The sequence below is a fragment of the Mytilus trossulus genome, chromosome 1, assembly GCF_036588685.1.
Source record: "Mytilus trossulus isolate FHL-02 chromosome 1, PNRI_Mtr1.1.1.hap1, whole genome shotgun sequence".
Taxonomy (NCBI): domain Eukaryota; kingdom Metazoa; phylum Mollusca; class Bivalvia; order Mytilida; family Mytilidae; genus Mytilus; species Mytilus trossulus.
The window spans coordinates 21082920-21096418 of record NC_086373.1 but is presented as its reverse complement, the minus strand read 5'-3'; the positions used below and the strand labels follow the sequence as shown (position 1 = coordinate 21096418).

Below are 13499 nucleotides of genomic sequence, written 5' to 3'. Positions count from 1 at the left end.
AATGTACCTCAATTACACCTTCTGTTAGTAAACATATTTGTAAAACATCTGGTTCCCCACTAAGTTATAATGAGCCAGCAGATGAAGGAAAATATTGTCATACCTGGAATTGTTCACAAATGTGTAAATAATATACATCAAATATCAACATAATCAACATTTATTCTGCAGAATGCAATAATATTCCAGTGTAGACCAAACAAGCATCATCATAATTGCTGTTTGCTTAATGTCCAGTGGAAAATATTTCATGCATTCTAAGGACGAAAATATTAAACTTAACCACATAATCTCCTAATTTTGTTATAAACATCAATTGGAATTGAATCTTAGCCCCAGCCCAGACTTTTCTTTGATGTTTTTCAGTGGAGTTTTTACCTTAAACCTTAACTTTAAACACTCACATTTGCATCTTTACAATGGTGGATACCGGACTAGTTGTAGGTTGCTAACTTAAAGCTGGTTATTATTCAAATAAACAAAGTACAAAAAACAATAGCACTAAAAGGATTTAAAGTACTAAACTTCAAAGGAACTATATAGTCAATTTTACCTACATGAACTTTATAAATCTTTTCAATACTGTTTGACTGATTGACAAGGCATCCTAAGATGCAAGTGTTAGTGTAACAGTAACATCTGCATAAAAATAACATCATTGATTGAAAACTTATTTTTTATTTAAACTAAAGGAGGAGGAGGTATTTATTTTGACTAGATTTCAAAAGAATTGATGTTAAACATACTTTGAAGTGGAAAAATAGTATTGTTTTGTCTTCACATCACTATACTTTTATAAACTGACAATTCAGATATGATTGCGATGCATCTATTATTGCGATTTTGTTATTCTGTATTAAAATGCGAATTTAATTTTTGAAAAATCCTGTTTTATTTTCAAATGTTAATTTTAAAATATTTCGATTATTATCCCTGTCGCATATTTCCCGTAAAAATAAATATATAAACGTTGTAATAATTTCTGAATCTAAAGTAAAAAAAAAAGTACACGTAACAGTCTTCACAGTCTTTTAGTACATTTTTGAAATCTTATCGGTATCATTACTCAGGACTATGGTTTTGTCAACAACCTATTCTATTTAGGTAAATAAACTACCTATAGATACAGAATGATTCACTGAACAAACAATCTTATTTAGTATTAAAATTCCAGACAGCTGACCAAAAAACATGACTAACCAGAATGTTACTAAAAATACTAAAAGAAAGACGAGCTCCTGGTCCCTGAAACCTTTATTCATACAAAGTAGTACAACTTTTATCAAATTTAAGTGTTTTTTACCATTAATAACTATATAACTTATTCTTAAACAATTTTTGAGTTTCTAGAATTTAGAACTGGTCCATAGTGGTAGGTCTATCATACTGTGCTAGTTGTTATTACACATGACCAACTTACTAACACTGACAAATAAAGGAGAAAAAAACTCTCAAACAAATGACTTTATAATTATAAATCTGTCTAAAATGGTGTAATTTAATATCCCTTACATGTGTCATAACAAAAAGTTTGGACAGTGTGATGTATAACTGTATAAAAAAAAAACGATGTATCATATAGGTACAAATTACTCTTTGTTGTATCACCTGTAACAGTTTGTGCAGGTTTTGTTGTTTACCTTTACCTTAAAAAACAACAACAAAAATAATTTGTGGATCAAAGGAAAACACTGGCAATGTATCATTTAAGCATTTGTTTACTTCATTCAGTGGCGGATCCAGCACTTTCCACAAGGGGGGGCCTCTGACTGACCTAAGGGAGGGCGCTCCAGTCATGCTTCAGTGATTCCCTATATAAGTAACCAAATTTTACACACGAAAGGGGGGGCGCGGGCCCCACCCTGGATCCGCCAATGTCATTGGTGTCTGCATTAACCATTGGACACCAATGAAGTAATTTTAACCATCGAGACAGATGTTTCAGAGAAACCAATAGTACACTACAACAACTTGAATTTTGAAGCCTCAGTTACAAGGTGCTTCCAGAGGAGGATATTGCCAACACTTATTTTTACTTCAATAATATAAAATTTTCACCTAATAAATAAATATTTTTTATGTAATCTATTGTAACAATTTCTAAACTGGGTTCTCTTCTGCTCCTTGACCTTATTAACAGGTATCATAAATAAAATCTTAAAACAATATTGATTCCCTGAATTCTAACCCACCCCCATTCATTTAAAGTCAAGTGATGGACATTCTTTGGACTGGAACTAATAAATCTCTAAAGTAAACTGACCAGTACTTACACACCCTTCAGTTAGAATATAGTCAAATATTTATTTTGGCACTGTAAATTGTATTTAAACACCATTTCATGACCTGTAGATTTTGGGGACCATTCAACAACAATAATCAAGCATGTTTACACAGAAAATAAACGGTTGTCAATCAAGCAAAAAGAAATTGAAAGCTCAACAGGATAAACTTTTATATGTATCAAAATGAAAAATAGAGAAAAGAAACATTGGCAGAGATTTGGTTTGTTAGCATATACTTTGACCAGTTTTATAAACAGAATTTCAGGCAAAACATCAGTCCAAAGTCACATTTAAAATATAAACCCTGACCCACAAAATACTGCAAACAATTTTGAATGCAAAATGAAAGTAAAAATTAGGTTACAATGCCTCAAAAATTAAATTTTGTTTTTAAAATAACTCAATTCTCAAGCCCCATTATCTTACACATCTTTTCAAACAATAAAGTTACATTTCAAAGAAATGTCTTGTACAATGATAAATGAATATACTCTTTTTAATTCACAAAATATTGCTAAATGCTGCTCTACATTTGAAATCAATTTTCTTAAACTTAAAAAGGTGAAGTCTGAATTACGATATATCTAATTTGAGTAAAATTGATCAAATTGACAAAAATCATTAAAAATGTATCTAGTAGGCAAAACATTACAAATAAAATAGACAACCCCAGACAAAATAAATCTTCAAACAATGAAAACAAACATGACAGAGACATACCTGTATGAAGTAGGGCCTACAGGTACATGTATTCAGCCTGTTATTAAATTAGCCGATCAAACACATTATGTTAATAACTTACACATACTACTGCTGAGAATATAGTCAATATAGTATTGATCTGAGCAAACATAACTGGAATGTTATGAATTCTATCGGTAAACAAAATTACCAAATATTGGCAAGGCAAACAAATATTTCATCATTTTAGAAATATCCAGTCTTTTGGCACTATCTTGTTGATTTGAAAATAAAAAGTAATAAAGTCTATCGATGATTTATGTATGCATTTTCTGAAGCAATGAGAAACAAAATCTGTATCAAAAGGAATTGGGGAATTCATCAACATTTTAATTTTATTAGATACTTGGATCATCACTGTCAAAAAGATTTGCTAATAATTAACTAAAATATTGGCCATTTGTACTATCTTATCTTGGCCATAATATAAAATCTTGGAAAGATCATTTTTCCACTTAGTTTTTTTAAATTTTTCAGACAAAATTGGGTCGCACTGGGTTAGTATTACTCAAACCAATCTTCATATTTTCAACTATGCTTGTAACTTTATTTGTAATATTCAAGGACTAATAAAAGTTGGACATTTTAGCATTGTATTAACCTGTTTCCCAGTGTAAATATTGCCTTCAGAAGATTTTTTTTGTGTATGGGAAGAGTACCGTTTTGTGTCATTGGTATTTGTAACGTCTGAGTTTGTTTTTCCATAGAATAGAGAACCTTGATATTTATAACAAATTGCTTCTGTTTCCTTATTTTTACCATATAAGGACATACATGTATTATAGAAGAGCATCCTTTACGGTAGTATAACTAAATGCCAGACATTTCAAATGGGACATACGGTACTGTTCCTAAAGTTATTACAGTATAGTAGTCCAGCATTTCTCTGGAGTATGTTTTAATGTGTTGCATCTATTTCATACAAACTATAGTGTAATAAATGCCAGTACTCAACTTGCTGTTTCTTTGTTAAGACTTAAAGAGAAATGTATTAAAGAGCTATATCTTTATACAAATAATTTTATTACAAACATATTTCAGATTCTACCATGTTTTTGTAACAAAAAATATGACTACATTTCATACTTTGATTAAAAAAATAACAAGTACTCTTAGGTGTTAATTGATATTTGTATTCCACTGAAAAAACTACAAATATTAAATATTACACCCACAAAAACCATCAAAATCTAATAAATGTTAAAGAGGTCTAAATACTTGTAATTTCACAGAACAAATGGATTTTTTTGTATTACTACTATTAGAATAAGTAGCAATTTGGAATCAAAGAACATTTTTGATGAAATGTGATTTTTGAGGTTATTTCTAACAGATGTAGAGAATTTGTTACAAGTTATTACTGGGTGTTGGCTGCAGTGTGTGATCTGTAATCATGTTGCATATTATATATACATTTTATAGATAAAAAGCTGTGATTGAAATCCTATGCATTTTATCACACTGAAATATTTACAATCAGTTGAAAAATACCTTGTTATTACATTTATAATAAATATGGTATTTAAAGATTCTTTAAAACTAACTTTCCATTATAAAAATTCCAAAGACAAGCTGCTTTTTTTATCATGAATCCTCTTTCAGACTCATTATAAGGCTTTATTAAATGAACAGCTGCGCCATGAGCGCATGATACGCCCGACAACTTGTGTGGAAGTTTTATGCAATAATCATAAAAAACTAAATATCACTAAAATAAAATTTTGAATCAAAACCAAAAAGTATACAGATCTTTAGATAAATATAACAAAGAAGTGTGTAAAGTTTTAAGCAATAATCATAAATTGTTTTTGAGATACGGCACAACATGTAAAAAAAAACCTCCCCCTTTTTTACAAAATACTCAATAAAAAACTAAATATCACTAAAATAAAATTTTGAATCAAAACCAAAAAGTATACAGATCTTTAGATTAATATAACAAAGAAGTGTGTAAAGTTTTAAGCAATAATCATAAATTGTTTTAGAGATACGGCACAACATTTAAAAAAAACCCTCCCCCTTTTTTACAAAATACTCAATAACTCAAAAATGAAATTTTGAATCATCACCAAAAAGTATACAGATCTTTAGATTAATATAACAAAGACATGTGTAAAGTTTTAAGCAATAATCATAAATCCTTTTTGAGATATGGTGCGACATGTAAAAAAAACCTCCCCCTTTTTTACAAAATACTCAATAACTCAAAAATAAAATTTTGAATCATCACCAAAAAGTATACAGATATTAAGATTAATATAACTAAGAAGTGTTTAAAGTTTTAAGCCATAATCAAGAATCGCTTTTGAGATACAGTGTGACATGTGAAAAAAACACACCCCTGTTTTAGTTACAAAGTGCCGTAACTCAAAAAGTTTAAATCTTATTTTCACCAAAAAGTATACAGATAATTTGACCATCATAAGAAACAACTATGTTAAGTTTCATGAAATTTGGATAAGTCGTTCTCAAGTTACGGTGCGACATGTTTACGCCGGACAGACAGACGGACAGACACCAGACATTTGTATACCATAATACGTCCCATCAAAATTTTGACAGGATATAAAAACGAAAAAGAATGAAAAAGATATTTCAAAATATCAAAGTAGGAATTTAATATTTTATTACAATTTCCTATTTTTTGCAATGCTTCTGAAACCGAAAACTTCATAATTTGTAACAGCTGCTTCTCCACAAGCAACTGCTTTAAAAGGAAGTGAAAAACTGATTGGCAGGTTAGGGTGACATGTCTTCTTATAATATGTTACCTAGAATAAGCTCCGACTCAGTTTGACATTAAATTGTTACTTCTCATCCTGATATGCATTTAATATTTGTCACTGGACATAAAGCATCAATCAATTAAAAAAAAATCAAAGGACACAAGGACTATAATCTGAGAGTGCCATACTCTGCATATTAAAGTACCATTGCCATTTAACTCTCAGAGTGGACCTATTGCAATCTAATATTTCTTGTTCTCCACCCTGATAAAAAAAAATGCAAACCTATTGACTCTTTTTCTTATTAATGTCCAGTGGCAAATGTTTCAATCATGTACAAGATGAGCACATCTCTACAAAACCCACTTATCTAATTTATTGTTTAGTTATCCTGCAATATACTCTGATGTAAAGCTTATATCAATGAATTAATGTTTCAAATTCATCATTCCTCAATTATGCAGTTATTATTAGTCATATATTTTAAAAACAAAAAACTATGATCATTAAAGTGCACCTGTGCTTTTCTGCAAATTAATTTTACTTATAATGATGCATTTTACACCTACAATGACTAGATAAGTTCTGACTGTATGTGTGAGATGATTTAAGGAGACAGGGGGATAAACTGAGGTATTATCAACTCATTCCTCTGTTTTTATATGTAGGTGTGGTATTATTTTACATTTATGAGGAGAGTTTTATACAAACTAAAGATGTTTGTATTATACCAATATTACAGATGAGAAGCATGCATCATTTGAAAACTATTTATGTATGTCTAAAGATGCCTTGAGAAGTGTTTTAAGTGAAAAGAAGATGAATGTGTTTTCTATACTCAAGTCTGTAATGATGAGATAACAATTAATAAACTGTAAGGTACCAGGATTTAATTTGATACATCAAGCACACTTTTTGTCTACACAGGACTCATTAAAAAAGGCCAAATACAGTATGAAGTTGAAAAGCAAATTGGGGTCCCACAATTCCCAAATTTTGACAAATAAATGCAATAACAAACACCTTTTTTTCTTTTTTTAGCAACAGTATTGTCTGTTATTCTTACCTTAAGGTTTTAGATTGTCCTCTTGGTATTTTCATTGTTTTTAAAATAGATCATCATGGGTCATGCCAAAAATAAAGGTATTGTTTCAGAGTTAAGTGAGGTGTCTATTTCACTGAACAGGTATACATTATTTTTAAGGGGTTAGCTGAAGCCCATCTCTGGGCGTAGGATTTCCTAGCTGTGCTGAAGACCCATTGGTGGCCTTTGGCTTTTTTTCTGCTCTTTGGTGGTCTAAATGGGTTGTCTCTTTGACACATCCCAAGTTTTCTTTTCCTTTTCTATAGCATCATGAGAATTATCATGCAAACTTAACTTTTACAAACCAACACTCTGCTACTCAAGCAACACCACTTGAGAAACAAATCTCATGTTTCTAAAATTAGTCATCGATCAAGGACACAAAAAGTGTTTCAACCTCTTCAACACCCCCTAACTTGCTATTATATATTTCCCCTAAAAGAAGGGAACAATTCATTTCATGTAAATGAATATTTATGTCACATTTTAATACCGTGACCATTTGAATTTTCAGAAAAAGAACTACAAAAAAAATGTATATATATCTTTTGTATGACATCAGCATTTTGAGAAACGGCATGACAGTATATAAAGTAAAACACTTTATAAAATGCCTACTGGTGATTATGAAAGGTGTCAGTTTCTGTCACTAATAACATGGATACTGTGAAAATTACATGTTCTTGTAAGATTGTAAGTTTCATCTTACATAAAAAGTGGTAATTTGATAACTTTGACAGCTGAATATATACCTTAATGTGTATTGAAAGTAGAAAGAAATGTATTTATAAAGCAAAAGTCAAAATTTGGCATGAGACAATTATTGACTACAAATTGCATGTTGTTGAATAATTTTTGAGTCATTTCTTAAATTAAACTTCTAACCTCCCATTTTGATTTCATGTGAAATACAAAGCAGTAGTCGGGAACACAATCCTCTGTTGAAACAGTCAAACAATATCTTCTGATGGCTAACAAAGAATAGAAAGGAATTAAGTTTGTTAGATGTAAAGTTCCTGTTTTAAATTCATTTTCTTTTTACCACAGGGACAGATTTTTGTTATCGATTGACTGCTTAACATCCACAATTAAGATTATTATGCATCATACATGTACCTTTACATGTTTTGTAAAATAAAAACAAATTGCTTTTGATAAAATCCCAGTATGTCCCATACTTGGTAGAGAAGCAGAAAATACAAATGTTGTTGTCTTTGGTCCTCGCTTTGGTCTGTCACCTCTGACGACCTCCATTACACAGCACAGTACCACAAGTCCAACAGGAGCTGTTTTCATTGACTTAATTGTGCAAGTTTTCTCTTGGTCTATTAAACTTCAATTCTGACCAATCTGCAATTTGCTTCATCAAATCAAACTGTTTAACAGTACTGGTCAGAAATACCTTACTTTTCAAGTGACTTATTACAATACACGTGTCATATAGGAATTTATTAGTATGCTTTTCTTTATACAGTTGTAACTTGACTTGATTGATGTTTTTCTGCATGAGTTGCATAAAATTTAACAATAAACGAATCTGGTCAAAAGTATGTTTTAATACATACTTTTTTTGGTACTGGAGAACAGTTTTAAGATGAAACTCAGAATAAAAACTTGCTCATATCAATAAACCTTATATCTTATTCATAAAACTTTATGTCTTATCATAAAAATTAAATGAACACACTAATGAATCCTTAGAATTTTATTTCTTTATAATAAGAAAATGCTTTATCATACTTTTTCAAAACTCATGAAATCCCAAGATTCCAAGGATAGCAACTGGTACCAGGTGAGAATTTAAGGCAGTTAGAGGGACCAGGTGAGAGAAGAGCAGAGCACATGTTCTAATAGCAAGAAAATGTGTTCCACTTGCACTTGATATCACATTTGCATGTTCAGTGAACCTTGAAAACTTTCATTTGACTTGCACATAAAAGCAATTCACATGAGTTCTAAGATTCAGTGACCACCCAGGGCCTTAAAACAAGAAATCCTGGATTCTTGGGGTGGATCCAGCCATTTTCAAAAGAGGATTCCCAACCCAGAATAAAGGAAGGGGGAGGGTATTCCAAGCGTTGATTGTCCAACAATTAAATAGGAAAAGGTGGGTTTCAATCCCTGGACACCACCACTGGATCCGCCACTGTATCCTGTTACTTGAAGATAACAGTTAAAAGTATGGTATTCGAGCTTTAAAGTCATCTAAACATGATAATGATCTGTTAATTTGTCATTGTTACCATTGACTGGAAATGATGTCATGGTTGAAGTATTATCTATGTTTATTTTATAGACTCATTCTGATGTAATCTCTTAGTTTTTACGCTACAATCTTTAATAGATTGACTTTGGTGGGAGGTGCTGATACATATTTCTCTTATCTTCATGATTTCACTAAAAAATCATTAAGAAATTTACCTTCTTTACATCTATTGTGTCAGATTTCATGCCAAACTATCTATCCCCTTGGAATTGTTTATCTCTGATCATTATATATGTCTAGCTTGTTTTGAAATAGGTAGACAATGTTACATACAAGAATGGTAAAAAGTAAGGTCATAGTGTCCTAATTTTTCTTCGGGTTACATTTTTTTACAAAGTAGATATGTATAAGATATCAATGAATATATAGAAGAAAACAAGAATGTGTCCCCATTACATGGATGCCCCACTCACACTATCATTTTCTATATTCAGTGGACCCTAAAATTGGGATAAAAACCCTAATTTGGCATTAAAATTAGAAAGATTATATCATAATGATCATGTGTACTAAGTTTCAAGTTGATTGGACTTCAACTTTGTCAAAAACTACCTTGACCAAAAACTTAAACCTGAAGTGGGACAAACAGACAAATGGACAGACCAGAAAACATAATGCCCCTTTATTATCGTAGGTCAGGGGCATAAAAAAATGCCAAGAGTAAATTTTGTTCTGGCAGCCAGTTTTTATTGGTGGAGGTAGCCTGAGTGCCTGGAGAAAACCACCAACCTTCGATAGGAAATCTGACAATCCTGGTCAATTAAGATTGGAGTCGAGTGCACCTACAGGAGGGGGGTTCAAACTCACAACCTGAGTGTTGACTGGCTAGTGATTACTGTAGAACAACTAGATATACGACTTGGCCACCAGGACCCCATTCTCAGTTGATGATTGAAGGTAAAGTGAAGACAGTCTTTCAAAAGTATAACATTGTTGACACAGATATTCACCAATAGTTTCAAATTGCATGACCACTTTTAATATCATACAAAGTTAAAATAAAAGTTGTCCCATAGTAGTACCCTTAAGTCAAAGCTCTTGACATACAGTAATTTGACCTCTTTGTTATCAATATACAAATATATAATTTGTTGTGCTTAATCCTGCGATAAGTTTCAGTAATACCAGACTAAGTGACAACACCACTATTTTCTTTTAATCAATGTTATCTATACTTCCAGATAATATTCACCATATTTAGTAGCAAATGTAAAGTGAGAAATACCCAGTGAATGAGCCTGATAGGATATTAATGGGTAATTAATAGCTGTGACCGGTTTCCTTTTCAATGAACTTTCTAAAAATAAAATATGATTACTCTGGTAATTCCTTATGTAGGGGGTTTAATAAGTTAGAAGAGTCAATTGAATTTTTTCCATCTCAATTTAGAGCAAATTTCCTAATGCATGTAGTTTAAAGTTTTGTTTGGCCAATGCTTGCTTTGTTTGTAAAAATGTTTGCTCAAGCATTGTCATTAAAATTGACATCTGATTGCCATCAGCAATCAAAAGATAGACTGTGATTCCAGATTTTGTTACTGGATGTAGCCATTTATGCAAAGCAGGCAAGCCAACCAAAACTTTAAACTACATGCATTAGGAAAATATCTCTAAGTGGTATTATGATAGGATAGACCTAAGACTTTATTAAATATCTTCCTTTCTGCTTCTACTTCAAGCTTACAACATTTAGGACTCAGAGCATAGACCATTTGTCATCTTGTAGACTATTATCTGGAGAACAAGCAAGTTAAAAATGTTGACTCAGCATGTCAATCTACCTAAGCAGGGTATACATATATCTCATATAATAACATGTTCTTATCCAGAATATGAAGGTAATAATTGGTCATTAAATAGCCATCAGTCAATCAATCAATCATACTTCAGATTCCTCATTATTTCCCCCATTCTTGTCCAAAAAAAACTCATTCTCAAATTACTGTTACTCAAAACACTCAAGAAAAAGACTCAAGATTCCAATTTGATTTCTTTTGCTAATGGCTTCTTTCAAATTCATTACAAATCAAAAACAGTTCCTATTATTAAGAATAAGATACATTAAATGATGTAATTTCAGCTAACAGTCTACGCTTTGTTAACTATGAATTTAGATTTTCTGAAATTTTTAAATCTATATGAGTAAGCTTTTAAAATAGAAATAACTCCAACCCTGTATTGTCCACTCAAAGTTGTACAAGATTTTTACTCTGTGTAACATCTTGGGGCAAAAATATGATAAATGTGAACAATGATCACGTTTCTGTGACCTCATAATGAGGATAATATATTTCAACATTATTCATCTGATGGTATAAGGCTAAAAGGTGAACTGCGATATTTTGATACTTGGATTTTTTTTAAATTACACTGGGTAAAATAATCATCTACATCCTATATATCTTGATATATTTCTTATCTATCTATCAACAAAGCAAACAAAATATGTTTTCTTTTAATTTAGTATCTAATGCGAATTGTGCTTACTGACTGAGGATAAATATACATTTTGTACACCTGGACAAAAATACAAAAAACTTTCATATATTATTACTGTCAAAAAGTCTTTAAGTTTAGGTCATGACTTATTAGTTTTGACCTCAGATAGTATGTTTTTATCTACTTTCCAGTGATTATATTAAATTCATATCTTTGTTCTGATAAATAAAAAGTGTCTCATCAACAAGTACATGTAGTAACAAAATGTACATCAATTGTTTCTTAAGTCATTAATCTTAGAAGCTTCAAAAGACTTTTTTCTAAGTACCAGTATTAAAACCTCATAAAAATTCAATTGTCGGCTAATTTGTATCAAAAGCCTAATTTGGCATGTATTTTGAAAACTTCAACTAATGACCATGTGTACTTAAAGTTTCAAGCTGATATGAACATTAATCTATGGTAATCAACCTTAAACTAAAACAATTACTGGTCTCCACAGGAACAACATGCCTAATTCTCTATACATTCTAAAATACCCGTAATAGTCAACAATATGGCACTGTAGTGCATTCAACAATGAGCAAAACCTATACACTATATCACAAGCTATAAATGGTCCCAGTATGAGAAAATGTGAAACAGTTGAAAGGAGAGACAGTCATGCTTATGAAAATGAAAGAAAAAATATAACAGACAGCAAACAACTGTAACCAATATGAATTGGGATATGCACATACATTTAAGAATGTGTCTGGGTTAAACATAATTATGAGCCCTCTATGTCCTAACCTGGGAGTCAGTGGCTGCAAAAAAACCATTGGAAAGTGTTGGACTCATCAGATTGGTCCTAAGCACAAAAACAGCTAACAGAAAGACAACGAACACAAAGTACCAATTCAAGAGTACTGACAGTTACCAAGGATTTACTTCAAAGCCCATTTCTAAATTATAAAGTACATCAATTTAATACTATTTCATTAATAAGGTATAAATTTAAGCGACAGTCACCCAACCACATAATAAAAGCATGAGGTCAACTTGAGTTCAATTGAATGAATACTTCAAATGTTAGACAAGTGTCCATTCCTGTATTCCATGCTTAAAGTCTCAACTAGTCTAACTAAATTGCAAATGATTCAAATAAGACTACCAAATATTGGTCACCAACATTTAAAACATGGTTACAACAGGTCAATTTTCTACTAAATTCTTCTTTTTTTAATAACCATATCTGAACGCTTCACTCAAAACCATTTAACACATGTGATGTGAGGCAACACATTTCTGTCATATTAAATATAATAGATAATGGTTATTTTTATTGTAAACATAATTTTCCTACTTTTCTGATACTTAAGATGACAAAAGCCCTGTGGCCATGTATTCATTATGTGTTATAAAATGGGTATAAACATTTCAAATATTTTAAACATCTCAAAATAGAAACCCAAAATGTAACACCATCTGGAATAAAGAACATATTTTCTTAAACAATTTACATGAAAAATTTCTACATTTTTTATCATTTGATTTTTTATCATTGTAAAATTCAAAATAGCAGAAAAAACTAAATTAATTAACCTATTTTCTTACCTTTGTTATAGAGAGTGAAGGTCCTGGTAATATGCAATCAAAATCTTTGTGCCTTGCTATTCTGAAGATATATCACACATTGCATAGAGTACATTCATTATAATGACTTATAATAAATTAACCGTAAACTTGTTGTTATTAATATTTACACAAGAAAAATGGACTGTAATAATATAGTCTGACTTCTAAATAAATTAAAATATATTTTAATAGTCTGTCTGGCCTAAATTTAATCCAAAGAAAGCATCATGTGTTTAACTTGTCAGATGCTATTTATGCAATGGTACGTATAATACAGTAAGGTCAACTCTTTTCATAACACTGTAGTCAACTGCAATTAAATGTGCATTAAAAAAAGTGTCT

At 30.8% G+C, this 13499-nt stretch overlaps 1 protein-coding gene across 2 annotated transcripts in view; it reads right to left on the bottom strand.

Annotated features, from left to right (window-relative positions):
• The window catches only part of LOC134718428 (dystroglycan 1-like), a 59102-nt gene extending 45891 nt beyond the window's left edge, over window positions 1–13211 (bottom strand). Inside the window, exon 1 of one of the 2 annotated variants that reach the window (XM_063580942.1) lies at window positions 13137–13211. The gene's annotated coding sequence lies outside the window, so the exon portion shown is untranslated. Of the gene's footprint in view, window positions 1–3005; window positions 3091–13136 lie in introns of those variants that run through there. The other variant, XM_063580956.1, reaches the window with a different exon arrangement.
• Window positions 13212–13499: the final 288 nt, after the last annotated feature.